We start from the raw sequence: 18,700 nt of genomic DNA, 5'->3' as shown, positions 1-18,700 counted from the left end.
CTCTGGGGACAGAACTCAGGTGGCTTATTTGAGCCCTACTTTGAATGAAGTCTTCCCTGTGGCCGGTTCAGATTCCAAAGGGATTTAGAGGCTAAAAATAAGACTTCTAAGAATTGTCTTGAATGGGAAATTTTCACTCCATTGCAAAGACCCAACCCCACCCACTTCTTTTAGCATTTATTATGATGACTAATTGGGCACCATTAGAATGTGGCGTCTTACATAAGTCAAACTCAGGTTGGCAGTTGCATTGATGTGAAGGTGATTTGCATTCAATTCCTCTGGACTCTTCTATCTTCATAGACAATCACCTGTGGGAGAGATTGGTGTCTGAAAAAAAGGGTTTCTCTAGTTCATGGGGAAGTCAAACATTCTGCTGTTCTTTTCTCTTAGAATTATCCAGTCATGCTTGAGAATATTTTCTAAGTTTCTAAGAAGTTGCCATAGTTAGAGCTTGGTTTGTTTGTATTGAAATCAAAACATTGACACGGTAGGTTTTAAAAAGAAGTAAAACTTTTTGACAGCATAACTGGGTGGGGAAATTACCCAATCTTGGTCAGAGTTCAGCTAAAGCACTACTTGCTGACAGCATAGCTGAGCTGTGCCGAGGGTTCAAGGTCATGTGGACACTGACCACTGAGGGTTTCTGTGTTTCATGTCAGAGAGGATGACCTCTGCTCTGGATGGTCATTAGGGTCTGGGATCTGGCCCTGGCTCTGACCTTTGTTCTTGGTATGACCTCAGGAAAGTCACTTTTCCTCTTGGCCCTTTATTAGTGTCCCATATTTAAATGAGGATGTTAGATTAAATGGTCTCGAAGAGCCCTTTCACTTCTGGAATTCTAGGATTCTGTGAGTTCTGTTTTTGTAGCTTTGTCACCCATTTGAAAGCCATACCCTTTCCCTTTAAATCCACCAGGGGGCGATGTGACTCATGTTTTGGCCCTGCCCCTGGTCTGAGAGACCTGATCACCAAGCTAAGGGTCCAGAAAGAGGAAAGTCTGACCCAGTCCCTGCCTTTCATGGGAGGTAGATGGAAAAAGACACTATTTAAAGTGTCCCTTAGGTCTTCAGTTGACAAGGGGTCTTCATATCTATTTGTCCTTTTGACCTCTTATCAGTTTCCTGGGCTAGATGCTGTCTTCCCATTTCACGGACTGGGGAACCAAGGCCCACAGTATGGAAAGGATGTGCCTTGGGCTACATGGGTTTCCAGTGCTGGACTCAGGACCTCATCTCCTCATCCCCACTCATCCCTCTGGTCATTTTCCACTGGGCTTCAACAGGCTGCCTCTGTTTCTAAGGGGCTTCTGTTGAGCTGAGAAGACAGTTTACACACAAGTTGACTAGGGCAGAATTTGAATCCATATTCGATAAAGTCAAGGATAGTTGCTGAGCTGCATGGGTAGACTAAAGCTTCTTTCCAATAAAACTCTTCTTTTGGGATTTAGACTAAATGATTTATAAAACGTGGTGGCTGACAGAAGCTACTACAGTCCTGGTTCTGCGCTGCAGACAGAAGAATCCACTCTGGCTCATTTAAGTAGCAAAGGAATTTTTGAAAGGGTTTTAGGAAACTCTCAGACTCTCCAGGAGGGCCAGAGAGCAAGAATCCAAAATGAATGTAGCCAAAACCATGACCAAGTACACCGTGAGGGCTTTTCTAGGAAAAAACCACTGCCACCACTGCTTGGCTACTTGGTACTTGGGACTGGGTACCACCACGGGAATTACCACTGATTGAGCCCCTTCTGTGTACAGGGTATATACCTAATCTCAATTGATACCTGCAGTACTGATATCATTATCTCTCATTTACCCATACTTGCTCAGTCAAACCCAGGCCTCTCTGACTTCAAAGTCTGGGCTCAAACAGAATGAGAGGATATAGACATTAGACTAGAGTTAGGGTCTACTCCCAGTCCTGAGAGGATGATTTTAGGAGAAGAGAGATATTCCTGGTGTTTCCCACTGCCTTTGTAATGCTTTTGTTTTCTAGTAATGTGGAAGAAGAAGAACAAAAAAGAATGTTAAATTGTCCTTTTCTATTTATTTTATCCCCTTGTGCCTCTGGTCTTTCTGACGAATAGAAATAGCCCCAAAGGAAGGGAGTATTTCCCACTTGATACTCTATAGGCATTGCTTGGATCTGACTCTCTTCGAATAAAAAGTTGTTTGACTTGGAAAAGACCATGACAGAGACTCATTCAATCCCGTTAGTTTATTAATCAGGAAAATGAGGCCCAGAGCAGGGAATTAACTGTTGGAAGTCACATAGTAAGATTGTGGCTTTCATACATCCAGCAATTACTTAATGAGTGCCTACTATGTGCCAGACACAGAACACGGTATAAGACAGACAACTTCCTTGTTGCCATGGAGCTTTATTTCTACAGATACCCCAGAGGTAGCCTTGCCTCTAGTTCTCCAACCTTATCTTAATCTGGAGCAAAAATACTTTTAGCTCTTTTTCTTAATTTTTAAAAATAATAATAAAAAACAATGCCATTAGGAAATGTCACAGGAAAAGAGCTTAACTTTATTAGTTAACAAACAGTACAAATAAACCTTTTTCCTTTCTATCAAATTGCAGTATTTAAGAGAAAAGACTACCCAATGATGATGAAGGTATGTGGAGTTCTTGTAGTCTCATATACTATTTTTTAAAATAAATTTATTTATTTTTGGCTGCACTGGGTCTTCATTGCTGTGTGTGGGCTTTCTCTAGTTGCGGCGAGCGGGGGCTCCCCTTCTTTGCGGTACGCGGGCTTCTCATTGTGGTGGCTTCTCCTGTTGCGGAGCACGGGCTCTAGGTGCTTGGGCCTCAGTAGTTGTGTCACACAGACTCAGTAGTGGCTCACAGGCTTAGCTGCTCCGTGGCATGTGGGATCTTCCCGGACCAGGATTCGAACCCTCGTCCCTTGCATTGGCAGGCGGGTTCCTAACCACTGTGCCACTAGTGAAGTCCCTCGCATACTATTGATGTGAGTGTAAATTAACCTTTGTAAAGAAAAAAAATTGACTATGTATCAAGACATTCTTGACCCAGAATTTACTTTTTAGACTGTCTCCTAGAAAAATGACTATGCATGTATCCGAAGGTACATCTTATAAGGATCACAGTATGGTTTATAATAAATAGCGTAATCTGAAAAAACCTGAATGTTTGATGATTGATTGATTATATGAAACATGCTATAGCCACTCTACCAGGCAGAATTATATTTGGCTTTGTATAACAGAAACCCCCAAATAATAGTGACTTAGAGATGTATGGATTTATTTTTCTCTCCTAAAAGAAACCTGGAGGTAGGGAGTTTGTGGTTGGTAGGGAGGAGTGACAAAGTCATCTAGAACCCAATTTCCTTCTGTCTTTCAGTACTGCTGTTCTTAGTGCATGGCCAAAAGTGGTTGCTGGAGCTCCTGCCATTGTATTCACACCTCATGTGGAAGGCAGAAATGGCAAAAGTGAGCATGTCATTAGCCGGCATTTAGTCACCTGTCTGTATTTATCTGCAAAGAGACTTCGATTTTTAGCTGGGCACATTGCCAGCAGTTCTGGTATAAGGAACAAAAGGAAGAAAGAATGAATGTGTATTGGGTAGGCCTAAGGTCTTCAAACATTTTTGCTCACATATCCTTTAAAAGAATTTTGAAAAATTATAGACTACCTTGTACACATTTAGATTGTCTCTGAAACTTTTTATTTTTTATCACAGGCATATATGAATATGAAGGATAAAATTTCTGGCCTATTGTAAATGTTGACATAAAAAATAAAACTCTTGTGTCACCTTTGTTTTTTAAACATCTTTATTGGAGTATAATTGCTTTACAATGTTGTGTTAGTTTCTGCTTTATAACGTGTCACCTTTTAAGATACATCCAATGGAATATAAATACCATTGCAATACAATAACCACCATCCTCCATCTAAAAAATAAATAAACATGGTTTTAAACAGCTTGAAATTTTCTATCATTCCTTTTCTCATTCTGCTTCCTCTACAGATTTTTTTCTAATATATATTTCCTGCTTGAACAGTTTTTTTTTTATTGATCACTTTATCATACCTCTCAGCCACAATAATATTTATAGAAGTGGAAATTTTAATTTAAAGTGGCTACGGGACTCTAAAGTATTAAATTTTTTCTTCAGATTATCATTATAATTATTGATACTATACAATTGATTAAAATAATGTAAGCATAGCATATATTTTGGCAAATGTGAAACAAAAAGTTATCTCTTAAAGAGAGGGATGAGGCTTTAAAAAACTAATTTATGTGTCTGTGTATGGTTACTAGTGATAGGAAGTATAGGCATAACCATCAATTATATTTCTGATTTTATTTTCCTAGATTCAAGCACCGAAAAACCTTGTTCCATAAATAAATAAATGGAAATGGAAGGAATTATTTTATAGCAATGTCTCTCAATTCCTTGAACTCTTTTTGAGGGAATGTGAAAAATCACACAGTAGTCTACCATCAAATATTATTTTTAATCATCTCTCAGTTGACAACTCACTCCATCAGTTTTGTTGAAAACAAGAATTGGAAACCATCTGACTTGTGAAGGAATTTGTTATCCAGTTCTTAGCTTGCTTTTTCAAAGTTGACACCTACATTTTGAATTATCCCTTTTGACAACCTGTATCATCATCATCACCACCATCTTCATCATCATATTCAGGTTGGATGAAAATTGTGTCTTTCTATTGTATAGAGAGAAAAAAGTGACTTTGAAAGGGAAAGTGGGAACCCAGAAGATAAGCCCAAAGCCTTACCTTGACCAAAGATGTATTCTCAGGCGGGTCAGTTTTAGGAAAGTATCCAAATGGACAGAGATGATCTAGTCATCAGTTTCTTTAAGACTATTCCTGCCTAAGTGCCCCTTGGAAAAATCCCTAGTGAGAGAGCTAGCAGGTTTTGCCACGTGTCTCTACAAGGTTATACAATATAATTGTGCTGTACAATGTCGTTGTATTCCAGTAGGTGCCATGTTATTGAAGGACACATTACAAACTATATTGTTAATTTAGAAAATGACTACAAACTAATATGAGCAGTATGATCCCATTTTTGTTGTGTTTGTGTCTGGAAGGTTAAAAACAAGTGCTTTTCTCTAAGTGAATTAATTAAACACGATTTTAATTTTTCTTGTAATGCAAATGTCCTAGGCTTCTAAAACATCTTTTTCCTCTCTCCCTCCCTCACTTTCTTTCTTATTTCCTTTCACAACTTAATGTATATTTAAAATTGATTTTATATACTTTACATTTTAAATCATTTTTATATATTTTAGATGTATTTATAATACGTATATTTAATATGTATTTTACATTTATAATTTAATTTTATTTATATTTATTTATTTATTTAGGCTGCGTTGGGTCTTTGTTGCTTGGTGTGGGCTTTCTCTAGTTGCGGCGTGGTTTGTTGTGGTGCGTGGGCTTCTCATTGTGGTGGCTTCTCTTGTTGCAGAGCACGGGCTCTAGGCACACGGGCTTCAGTAATTGCAACATGCGGGCTCAGTAGTTGTGGCTCGCGGGCTCTAGAGTGCAGGCTCAGTAGTTGTGGCACACAGGCTTAGTTGCTGCGCGGCACGTGGGATCTTCCTGGACCAGGGATCAAATCCGTGTCCCCTGCATTAGGAGGCGGATTCTCAACCACTGTGCCACCAGGGAAGTCCCATATTTAATATATATTTTAAATTCAGATCTTAAGTATACCATTCAAGCAATTTTGATGAACACGCATCAAGACACCAAACATTTCCATCAACCCAGAAAATTTCCTCATGTTTCTTCCTAGTCAATTCTCGCCTTATTGGTAATCCCCAAATAACCACTGTTTTCACATCTATTGCCAAAGGTTATTTTTGCCTATACTAGAATGCCCTGTAAATGGAATCATACAGCATGTACTTTTTTTGTGTTTGGCTTCTTTTACTTAGTACAATATCCTTAAGATACAACTGTGTTATAACATCTATTACTAATCTTTTCCTTTTAATTGTTGAATAGTATTCCATTGCGTGAATATACCACAGTTTTCTTCTGTTCATAGGCATCAATTCAATAAAAAATAAAGTATTTATTTTAGAGTCATTTAAGATTTATAGAAAAGTTGCAAAGATAGTACAGTTTCCCTGGTAATGTCTTACATTAGTATGGTACATTTGTCGCAACTGATGAAGCAGTATTGAAACAATATTAAGTAAAGTCTGTAATGTATTTAAATTCCTCAGTTTTCCCCCGAGGACTTTTCCTTGTTGTTCAAGGATCCCATTCAGGATACCATGTTACATTTAGTGGTTTTTGGGGGGTTTTTTTAAGACTCCTCAGGACTGTGACAGTTTCTGACTTTCCTTGGTTTTGATGATCTAAATAATTTTGAGGGCAGGTTTTTTTTAATAGTTTGTCCTTCAACTGGGGTTTGTCTGATGTTTTTCTATAATTAGACTGGGGTTATAGGTTTTGCGAGGAAGACCACAGAGGTGAAGTGCCCTTCTCATCATATCATGTCAAGGATACCTGCTATCGACGTGACTTATCACTGATGATGCTAAGCTTGATCTCTTGGCTGAGATAATACTTGTCAGATTTCTCTCCTATAAAGTTAACCGTTCCCCCCCACCCCCCGCTTTTCCATACTCTGCTCTCAGGAAGGAAGTCGCTTTGCTCAGCCCAAACTCAAAGAGTTATGGAGTTATGCTTCACTTCCTTGAGGGCAGAATATCTACATAAATTACTTGGAATTTCTTATCATCGGAGATTTGTCTATCCTCCTGCATTTGTTTATTTACTCATTTATTTCTATCAGTATGGACTCATAAATATTAGTTTATACTTTGGGGTGAATCCAATACTACCTTACTTATTTCATTGCTAAATTGTTCCAACTTTGGTCCTTAGGAACTCTTTTAGTCAGCTCCTGTGTCCCTGGGGCATGCCTCCATTCTTTTGTTTCTTGAGCATTTTCTTACTTTCTGGCACTACAAGGTGCTGTAGGCTCATCCTCTCTATTTTCTGCCATTGGAGAATCAGCCATTTCTCCAAGGAGCCCTGTTTTTTGTTTTTTTATTGGAGAATAGTATTACATACCAATATCTGGGTGCTGGGTTGTGATTTCTTTTTTATACATAATTTTTTGTCATTCACAGCTCTGCTCTGCGAGGTTCTTTCTGATCACCCAATTTAAAATAGCATCCCATCCCCAACCAATCACTCTCTATGACATAATCTTTAAAATATTTTATAGGACTTACCACGACTTAATATACTTATCGTGACTTGTATATATACACACACACTTGAAACCAAGCTATTCATTGTGTTCTGCAACTTGCTTTTCCCACTTGCACAATATATTATGTATATCTTTCCAGATCAATATATATGATTCTGTCTTATTAAAAAATAACAATTTCATATTCTTTTTTCTTCTCTGTCTCTCTGCACACACGTGATAATCTTTACATTGATGGAACAAAAGAGAATTTCAAATTTTCTACTACTACAAACAGTGCTATGAAGAATGTGTATACCTTTGTGAATTCTTGAGTGTTTAGCAGTGGCTAATATTTTTTAAAAGAATTTACTAAGGGATTTTACATGTATTAAATCATATTTAATCTCAAACAAGTTTATAAGATAGCAGTTACTATCATTCTCATCTTACAGGTGAGAAAGCCTAAGATAGGCCAGGTAACTTCTTCAGTATGACCTACTTGGTAGGGGGCAGAGTCTGGATTTGTCTGAGTCCAGAACCAAAGACTTAAATATCATGCAATTCTTTTTTTATAGCTTTTTTAAAATTAATTTTTATTGGAGTATAGTTGCTTTACAATGTTGTGTTAGTTTCTGCTGTACAGCAAAGTGAATCAGCTATACATATACATATATTCCCTCTTTTTTGGATTTCCTTCCCATTTAGGTCACCACAGAGCATTGAGTAGCGTTCCCTGTGCTATACAGTGGGTTCTCATTATTTATCTATTTTATACATAGTATCAATAGTGTATATATGTCAGTCACAATCTCCCAATTCATCCCACCCACCCCCTGTTTCCCCCTTCGTATCCATACATTTGTTCTCTATGGCTGTGTCTCTATTTCTACTTTGCAAATAAGATCATCTATACCATTTTTCTAGATTCCACATATATGTGTTAATATATGATATCTACTTTTCTCTTTCTGACCTACTTCACTCTGTCTCTAAGTCCATCCACATCTCTACAAATGACCCAATTTCGTTCCTTTTTATGGCTGAGTAGTGTTCCACTGTATATATGTACCACATTTTCTTTATCCATTCCTCTGTTGATGGACATTTAGGTTGCTTCCATGTCCTGGCTATTGTAAATAGTGCTGCAGTGAACATTGAGGTGCACGTGTCTTTTTGAATTATGGTTTTCTCAGGGTATATGCCCAGTAGTGGGAATGCTGGGTGATATGGTTGTTCTATTTTTAGTTTTTTAAGGAACCTCCATACTGTTCTCAATAGTGGCTATATCAGTTTTCTTTCCCACCAACAGTGCAAGAGGGTTGCCTTTGCTCCACATCCTCTCCAGCATTTGTTTGTAGATATTTTTGGTGATGGTCATTCTGACCGGTGTGAGGTGATACCTCATTGTAGTTTTGATTTGCATTTCTCTAATGATTAGTGATGTTGAGCATCTTTTCATGTGTTTGTTGGCCATCTGTATGTCTTCTTTGGAGAAATGTCTATTTAGGTCTTCTGCCCGTTTTTGGATTGGGTTGTTTGTTTTTTGATATTGAGCTGCATGAGCTGCTTGTAAATTTTGGATATTAATCCTTGGCCAGTTGCTTCATTTGCAAATATTTCCTCCCATTCTGAGGGTTGTCTTTTCATCTTATTTATGGTTTCCTTTGCTGTGCAAAAGCTTTGAAGTTTCATTAGGTCCCATTTTTTTACTTTTGTTTTTATTTTCATTTCTCTGGGAGGTGGGTCAAAGAAGATCTTGCTGCGATTTATGTCAAGAGAGTGTTCTGCCTATGTTTTCCTCTAAGAATTTTATAGTATCTGGCCTTACATTCAGGTCTTTAATCCACTTTGAGTTTATTTTTGTGTATGGTGTTAGGGAATTCTAATTTCATTCTTTTACATTGTTGCTGTCCAGTTTTCCCAGCACCACTTATTGAAGAGGCTGTCTTTTCTCCATTGTATATTCTTGCCTCCTTTGTCATAGATTAGGTGACCATAGGTGTGTGGGTTTATCTCTGGGCTTTCTATCCTGTTCCATTGGTCTATATTTCTGTTTTTGTGCCAGTACCATACTGTCTTGATTACTGTAGCTTTGTAGTATAGTCTGAAGTCAGGGAGCCTGATTCTTCCAGCTCTGCTTTTATTTTTCAAGATGGCTTTGGCTATTCGGGGTCTTTTGTGTTTCTATACAAATTGTAAAATTTTCTGTTCTAGTTCTGTGATAAATGCCATTGGTAATTTGATAGGGATTGCACTGAACCTGTAGATTGCTTTGGGTAGTATAGTCATTTTCATAATATTGATTCTTCGAATCCAAGAACGTGGTATATCTCTCCATCTGTTTGTGTCATCTTTGATTTCTTTCATCAGTGTTTTATAGTTTTCTGTGTACGGGTCTTTTGCCACCTTAGGTAGGTTTATTTCTAGGTATTTTATTCTTTTTGTTGCAATGGTAAATGTGATTGTTTCCTTAATTTCGCTTTCTGATCTTTCATTATTTGTGTATAGGAATGCAAAAGATTTCTGTGTGTTAGTTTTGTATCCTGCAACTTTGCCAAATTCATTGATTAGCTCTAGTAGTTTTCTGGTGGCATCTTTAGGATTTCCTATGTATAGTATCATGTCATCTGCAAACAGTGACAGTTTTACTTCTTCTTTTCCAATGTGGATTCCTTTTATTTCTTTTTCTTCTCTGATTGCCATGGCTAGGACTTCCAAGACTATGTTGAATAATAGTGGCAAAGGTGGACACCCTTGTCTTGTTCCTGATCTTAGAGGAAATGCTTTCAGTTTTTCACCATTGAGAATGATGTTTGCTGTGGGTTTGTCATATATAGCCTTTATTTTGTTGAGGTAGGTTCCCTCTATGCCCACTTTCTGGAGAGTTTTTAATCATAAATTGGTGTTGAATTTTGTCAAAAGCCTTTTCTGCATCTATTGAGATCATCATGTGGTTTTTATTCTTCAATTTGTTAATATGGTGTATCACATTGATTGATTTGCATACATTGAAGAAACCTTGCATCCCTGGGTGCAATTCTTGTAAAACAAAGAAATTTGAAGGGAAAAAGATATATACACATTCCTAAAATTCCCAGTACATATCCATATCCAAACTACCTTTCTATAAGCTCTATCCAGTCTTTCTGTCTATAATTCTGCTCCATATCTGGCAAAAATAAGAATTCCTGCTTCTGATAAAACTTACGTGGTTAATCCTCTAATAAAAATATTTCCCAAAGGAACATATATTTCTCTACTTTGATATCTAGGACCTTATTTTTTAGTAGCCATTAGTGCTATTTATCAAATATTTCCAGATCTTTGCTTTCTGGGTGTATGGTAGAATTATATTTCCTCTAACTTTGAGTTTAAATGTGGTGATATTACTTTCTTTGACCAAAGAAATATGACCAGAAGTGATGCATGTCAGACGCCTGCAGATCCACACTGAACATGTCGTGTGAACCAGAAATAAACTCTGGTTGTGTTAAGCCATTGAGATTTTGATTCTGTTTGTTAATGCAATGTAGCCTAATTTATTCTGATGGTTACAGCTCAGTCTACATTTCCAATTTTCCCTCCTGTAATTTTCCATTGTAGAACCTTTACTCCATTCGTATTCCTTAAGAATACTTTATAGCCTCCTTTCTCTGACCCTTTGCCACCCTCCTTTCTGTCTTTTTAAATCATCCTTATTTGCTATGGCCATGATGAAGTTATACCTCTTTCAGGAAACCTCTCCAGACCTCCCAAACCGTAGGTAAAATATGTGGCTTCGGTAAACCTAAATTTAAATAAATCTGTTTTCTGCCACTAACAAGTTGGTTGACTTTGTGCAGGTAATTTGGTGTCTTTGAAATCTTTTGTGTTCATTAACAAATGTTAGCTACAGTAATGGATAAACCCCTGAACATTGGTGGCTTATGACAATAGAATTTTCTCACTAACCATGCAGAGATTCCAGGAATCAGACCCAAGGTGTCTCTGTCATCTTCAACATGTCGCTTCCAGGATTCTTCTGGCTGTGACAGAGAGATGAGGGAAAATGAAGGATCACACAGAGTTTCTGTGGACCAGAGTTCCTCTTGGTCAGGACTCATACCCATAGCCATACCTGCAAGGGATTTTGGGAAATGTAGTCTACATGTATGAACAGGTAAAAGAGAAATGAGTTTCCTCAAGGTTTGTCAGTCTTTGCTACACTGAGTTTCTTCTCCCACTGTATATAAAATATGGAAAATAATTTCTATTTCATGGCTTGTTGTGAGAATTGAATGAGATGCCACATGGAAAGCACTAATATAGTATCTGGAGTATAGTGGGTGCTCAAAAATGTTTGGTTTCCCCATCTTTTGAATTTATGACTTTAACTTGGGTTTTGTAGACAAAACTGCCCTGGCCGATAGTGAGTCTTCTTTATCCTTGAGCTTTCCATTGTGCCAGGCACGATGACTGGCATATGGTAGGTGTTTGATACAGATCTGGTAGTTCATTGCATTTGCTGAGAAAGGGAGAAGGTTGAGGCCTGCAAACTCCAGAACTCCAGGAGTTATAGACGTCAGAGAGCATTAGTTGATCTAAGCCCAGCACTGAGCAGAGAGAAGTGGTTTAATAATTGTGGTGGCATGTTACTTCTTTTTGGCATGCTTTCCTGAAGAAGCAAGGGGGATGAACATTGCTGTGACACCAAGACCACAGTGACCAAGGAACCATGGGTGTGCAAGGCGAGGCTAGGGAGTAGGTGGGGACAATTCCCCCATAAGAGGAAATGCTACCTTTTGCCTGATGTTTCCTCCCTATGTACAGGGACTGTTTTAACTGTGGGTGAAGGGTTGGCAAATTGTGTGGTGGAGATAAAGAAAGTCCAGGCCCCAACCCAGTCTGGTGGGGAATTTGAGCTGGACAGAAATGACTCCGGGTGATGTCTCTTAGATTTTCTTCCTTTGCTCCCCTAAAGGGGAAGTGCGAGCTTCCAGGGTGATGTTAATGACGACCAGCCCCAAGGTGATCTTGGCAGTTTGGCCTGTTGGGGATCCCTTGTTCCTGGGGGCTCCTACAGTCAAGAGGAGTTCTGTCCCAGCTCTACGTCCTCCTGACTTTATGACTTTTCGCCTCACGGACTGTTAGTGTCTCCATTTATGAGATGGGAAGAGTGTTATCTATCTTACAGGGTTGTCGTGAGTGGTATATAAATAATGTATGATATTAAATACACCACCTTGTTATTCCCTGAGCCAAACACGTTTTACCCCTGGCACCATCTAGCTTTGAAAGTAGCACTACTATGCTTCAGTTGCTCCAGCCAGAACCTGGGCATCATACTTGCATATTCTTCTCCTCCAACCACTACATTCTATCAATTGTCAAAGGCTGCTGAATGCGCCTTCTACATGTCTCTGGTCTTCATGCTTTTCTTGGTCTCTCTGATGATACTTTAGTCCAGGCCACTAGCCTCCAAATAGATCTTCCTGACTCTACTCTTGTTCCTAACCAATTCTTTCTCCTGAGTGCAGCCAGGATAATCTTCCCAAGCTGGAAATCATATCAAGTTCTACCCCTGTTTCAAGCCCATTCATGGCTCCCTAGGACTCCTAGAGAGAGTCCACAGTCATTGACATGGCCCACAGTACTTCTCATCCGTGGTTCCATCTACCTCTTCAGCCTCATCTTTCTTTGTGCCCTCAATCTCTGCCTCTCACCCCAGTGCTCTTCTCTCAGTCAGATTGAATCCCTGTCAGTTTCCCAAACACATCAGCCTGCCTTGTACCTCTAGGCCTTTGGCTGGGCTCTCTCCTCTACTTAAAACTCTCTTTGCCAGGCTAACTCTTATTCAGGGTGGGAGGACTAGCTCATGGTCCGTTCTGCTGGGAAACTTGCCTGTGATGCTCCCTTCACTCTTTCCCGAATCATCTGGTTCCTTGTTATCTCCCACACTAGGGCATAAGCCCCTTGAGGTCATGGCTAGCCATGTGTCTAGGGCACATAAGGTCTTGAACTGATAATTGTTAGAGTGAACGGAAATGAATTTAACAACCTATAGTCTCTTTTCTGAAAGAGTCCCCAGTCAAGACAAGGACAATAACTGCTGGTGTTAATGATCATACGCTAACACTGCGCTCGGTACTTGTTTTCTCTTTCTGAATGAAGCAGATTGGTCTGAAACAGCATATTTTCATGTCACTGGAAGTTGCCAGGTAACATTGGGTTTGCAGTAGAGATAGCACCCTGTTGAGTTGCTAGATTCCTCCAAACCTCGTTTCAAGAAAGTTTAGCTCTTGGTGAAGGACTTCCCGTGTGCTTCCAGGTGCCAGAGCAGAGCAAGTCTGATGGCCTTCATCAGTGAGAAGTGAAGGGATGGGGCATAGAGTCCAGAGAGGTACTGGGAGGGGAATCTTGATTCTGTGTGCTCTCAGCTCTCCTTCCTCTCCCCCTTGTCATGGAAGGCCATTTGACTTGGGAATGGGAAGATACTGGGAAAGCCCAACATCTTTTCCCTCACCCTCCTCTCAAAGTTGGGAGGGCAGTTTATTTCACTTCTGAAATCTCTGTGAACATCTGGACCTGTGTAGAACCTAGAACTCTAAGGCTGATGCTGTTGGTTGTAGAGAAAGGGGTAGGTGAGAGTTGGTGGGTCGGAGAGAGGAAGTGTGGGTGAGCTGCGTTCTCACTGTAACGATAGGGGATTCTCTCTTGGGTGAAGTGAACCTCAGAAAGGTGCCTGGGGCTTAAACCTCTGCCCACAGGGGCTGTAGGATGGACTTACCCGGGGGTGGGAGGGTTGAAGGAAGAGGAAGATGTCAAGCCTCCGCTGGGCCTCCCAGCCAGGGGCCTGGGGAGAGAGCAGTCCCCAGAGCGCCCCTCCGCAAAGAACTGCAAACAGCCTGTACAAGAGAGCCTGCATTTGGACACTGGCCCCTAGAGAGAAACAGCCAGCACTTCCAGAGTCAGACTGAGAAGCAGAGACAACCAAAAAGAAGGTCACCCGCCTTCACCTCGGAAGACCCCTGTGGGTTTGCTCGCAAAAAGGAACAAGAGTTATGAGCAATGTAGAAGAGAAGAGAACAGCCGCTCACTCACCAATAGTTGGGTGAGAACAAACATCAACCTCTTTCTCCCTCCTTCCCACCCCAACAGAGGAAGAAAGCCAGGGAAGAAGGAAGAGCGGAGTACGCACCGCATGCAGCTCCTGCCCCAGGCTACTGAAAGCACGAGCACAACCTGGGCTGGGGCCCAGGAAGAGAACTTTTAGGAGGTGGCTTCAAAACCAGGTGGACCAGGCTGTAAAAATAGAAACTAGGCCATGTTTAATATTTAAGGTGACTGAGAAGTAGTAGAACAGAAGTGAACCATATTTAAGGAAGCTTATTATCCAAAGGGAAGGGAAAGCTGGACAGAGTATAAAAGTAGCAAGAATTAGAAAAATAAAATCTTTCACTGTGTATGTACCAATAAATCGAGAGGCTCTTAATCCTTCCCAAAGCCCTGCAGCATAGGTATTATCGCCTTCATTTCCAGAGATAGAAATTGAGCGTCGTTTAAGCGACTTGCTGAAGATCACCCAGCTGAAAGGCGGATAATCATATTACAGTGTGACAGCAACACACACTGGAGAAAGGCGCAAGGTGGGATTGCTCCTGTCTCGGAGCGGAGTGGAAGAATTAACTGGAAGAATTAACATCTAAGCTGGCTTTAGAGTGACGAAGAGCGTTTTCCTGCAATGAAGAGTGCTGGAGTCAGGAAACCCAGAGAGGTGGAGGGGGTCTGGCAAAGGTCGGATGGTGCCGAAGAACAATGGTCTGTGTTTGTAGAGCACCAGTACATCTTACGCAGCTGGATTTTTGATACGTATGTGCTAAATTTCTCTCCATGCTTTCTCTGGCAGTGTATGGAAGTGCCTTTTCCCACGAACCTTGCCTATTTTGCTGTTCACATAAAAGACACTGCCCGTGAGATTTTCAAAACATGCCATTCTCTGATTGCCAATGAAGTTGAAATGTTTTATTAATCTGTTTATTGGCTATTTTATTTTCTTCTTTTGTATATATGTATCCTTTGCCCATTTTCCATTGGGGTGTTTGTTTTTCTTCTTGCTTTGCAAGAATTATTTAAATAGTGATGTTCCTAATACATTTCCTAGTTTTTGGTTGACTTCTTAAATTCTAGTTTTTGATGAATAGAAATTTAAAATATTCATCTGGTCAAAATGTCTTTCCCTTTGTGGCTCCCATTGTCAGAGTTTATAGGAAGGTCGCCCGCTATATCTTCATATGACTTTATCCCTATTTTCTCCTAGTACTTTTGCTGTTTTATATTTTATCCCTACCTAATTTTATACTTCTTAGTTTTGGTAGGTTTGTAAAATGGAAAGTTAAACTTAGCAGAATTACTAGTAGGGTCATAATGAAGGCCTTGCCTTTTTTTCTTTTTTCTTTTTAAGCCAAGTTCGTGAACTTGAGTGCAGGTAATTTTGAGTTATTTGTGGTTTCTCTCTCCCCTTCCTTGCCTCAAATTCTCCTGTCACTTCCATCAGGCTGTGGTCCTGTGGAAGATTAAAGATGGCCACAGTTTCTTTGCTAACCTCCTATTGGAAGGTGAAGACTATTTTCCCTCCCCTTGATTCTGGGCTTACTTTGATTAGTAGGACTTTGTAGAAGCAGTGCTTCGTGACTTCTGAAGCTAGCTCATCAGAATCCCTGCAGTTTCTGCCTGGGTGTGTCTCGTGGTCTGGTCCCTCTTGCGACACTCCTTCTCAAAACTGAGATGCCGTGAGAAGCCTAAGCTACGTGGAGAGGCCACATGTAGTCAGTTTGGTCCATAGCCCAAGTGGAGCTCCCACCTGACTGCCAGCATTAAATTCCATCCATGCTGGATGTTCCAGCTTGATGATTCCAGATGACTGTGATCATCCCAACTCACCACCCGATACTACGTGGAAGAGAGGAACTGCCAGTCAACGCACAGAATGATGAGAAATAATAAATTGTTCTTTTCAAGTTCTTTGTAAGTACTTGGTGATCTGTTACTTAGTGACAGACAACTGAAACAGATTCCCACCACCACACTGAGACACTGCTTTTCAAGTGTACCAACCATCTTCATGTTGTCAGATCCAGTGGTGGGCATTTCTTGGGTTTTACGTTGTGTGGTCTCCCAGAAGTATCCCTTCTTGAAACGCTCTATTCCCTTGGCTTCTGTGACCTCTCACTCTCCTGGCTTTTTCCCTACCTGACTGGGTGACACTTCTGTTTCTTTTGCCTTGTCTTTCACTCAACCTCTAAATCTTGGGATGTCTCAGAGCAGTCTTGGGCTTCTTTCTCCATCTATATCTATATGAGTCTCTCTAGGTGACCTCATTTAGCCCTGTGGCTTAACAACTATCTCTGTGCTGATGGCTCCCCGACATATAGACTGGTGTTGATTTCTCCCTGGGACTGTAGATTCATATTGCCCATTGCTTGTCTGCCACCTCCACCTGGCTGTTCAGTAAGCGTCCCCAAACTTACACAGTGGAATATAACTCTGGGCTCTCCCCACAGCCAAGGCCATTCCTCCGTCTGTTGACTCTAGGAAATGGCAGCAACAGCCACCCAGATGCTAAAGCCCAGAAAACTAGGTGTTAAGGTAACCTTGACTTCTCTCTTCCTTTCAGCACCCACATCCAACCCAGTGTTAAGTCATGTGGTATCTGTTTGAAAAACGTGATCCAAAAGAATCTCCTTCTCTTGAATCTACATCTATAGACTGTGGCCCCATTTTCTCTTGCCTTGGATCATCCAAACAATCTCCTAACTGGTGCCCTTTCTCTCCTACTCTTGCACCTCTATCATCTATTCTCTAAACTGCAGACAGATTGCTCTTTGAACATATAACTCAGATTATGTCACTACCTTGTTTACTGTTAATGGATTCCAACTGCCTATAGATTAAACCCCAACTCTTTTTCCTTATACAGAGCCCTACATGACCTGGCCCCTATCTTCCTCTTTGACCCTATCTCCCACTGCATTGCCTCCCTCCTCATTCTTCTAGGGCTACCCTGGCTTTCTCTTGGCTCCTTGAACACTTCAAACTCATCACACTTAAAGTCTTTGCACTGGTTATTCTCTGTGCCTGGAATTGTCTCTTGTTTGATCAACTCTAATTGGTTCCTTTCTGCCCACTCAATCACTCCTGATTCCATCCATCACCATCTTTAGTTCTCCTTGTAGTGGCTGCTTTGTTACCAGTTTCCCCCACTAGAATATTATCTCCATGAGACCACAGATGTTATCTGTCCTGCCCACTATGGTGTCTCCAGTACTTCCACTAATATCTGGCATATAGTATATACTCAACAAATATTCATTAAAATAACTCTTCTTTTTCATTTTTTCATTCTTCTCTGCTCCCTTTGAGCCAGAGATAAATAAAATGCTGTTTAAAAAGGAAAACAGCAGTGAGCTGTCAGGGCAGAGAGCTCACTAGAAGAAGGGAATATCCTGGACGCACCATCTTGCCTTGACTCTTACAACTCCTCCAACAAAGCCCGGAATCAAGGAGGGCCACACCCAGTTCCACCTGCCACTTCGATCTTATCCACCATTGCTGCTCTGTGTCACTCTCTCTCTCCAGTAAACTCATCTTCTTCCCTAAATAGCCAATTCTTCTCCCTGTTTCTGTATCTTTCCCATTGGTCCCCAAACCGAAGTGCCTGTTCCTTTTGCCTCAGCATATCCTGCCAAATCCATCCTCAGCCCCACCTCAACAGGCTGGCGCACCTTTATTGAGCTCTCACCACAGGTCAGGCCTGTTTAGTCATTGCTGTTGGGCAGACTCAACAGTGGCAGCCACACCTTACCTGCATTCGACAGATGGCCCAGGACTTGGTCTCTAGAGAGGTGAAGAGAGTCAGGGGAAGCTGCATCAGGGAGGGGGAGGCTCTTGGAGTTTCTCCCAGGTCACTTCATCAGAGCCACTCTGCTTTATCTGTTGTATAGTAGAATCCGATCCTAATCAGGGTGGGATTTTAAAGTCAGCCTGTGAAAACCCATTCAGAAGGCATGGCTCTGGAGAGAAACTCTCATTAAGCACTGAACAGCCAGTTTTATCTACGGTAGAGCCGCTGTCCCTTTAGTTGAGCAGCACTGTCCTCCACTTACTGGGCATGTTTTATGGACAGTGCATATCTATACCTTTAAATGACGGAGCTGCCTTCAGCTCACACTCTTAAAGGAAGCGTGGGCTGAGACCACCCCCTGCCCCACGGGTCCAGCAGCATCACACCTGCTCACCTCGTGGAATGACTGGCAGAGCCCCACACGATGAGACTTGCTGATTTTGTGTTTGTGGGCAGTAACCAAAGTAGTTTGGGATCTTGCCCAGTGACTGCCTTGCTTTCAAAGCATCTTATGTTTCATTTAAATATAGGGCTCTGCTATTAACATGTTGCAACCACATGTTGATAGCTGTACTTCAGCAAATTGC

General features: G+C 40.8%; 1 long non-coding RNA gene across 1 annotated transcript; it reads right to left on the bottom strand.

Annotated features, from left to right (window-relative positions):
• Window positions 1–202: 202 nt before the first annotated feature.
• LOC137226982 (uncharacterized) lies at window positions 203–18,392 on the bottom strand. Its single transcript, XR_010944639.1, has 3 exons — window positions 18,075–18,392; window positions 11,186–11,259; window positions 203–311 (listed from the first exon to the last, which is right to left on the bottom strand). It is a non-coding gene; the product is annotated as an uncharacterized lncRNA (long non-coding RNA).
• Window positions 18,393–18,700: the final 308 nt, after the last annotated feature.

The sequence above is a fragment of the Pseudorca crassidens genome, chromosome 7 (genome assembly GCF_039906515.1).
Source record: "Pseudorca crassidens isolate mPseCra1 chromosome 7, mPseCra1.hap1, whole genome shotgun sequence".
Lineage (NCBI taxonomy): Eukaryota > Metazoa > Chordata > Mammalia > Artiodactyla > Delphinidae > Pseudorca > Pseudorca crassidens.
The sequence above is the reverse complement of the archived record's forward strand: the minus strand, read 5'-3'. Positions and strand labels throughout refer to the sequence as shown.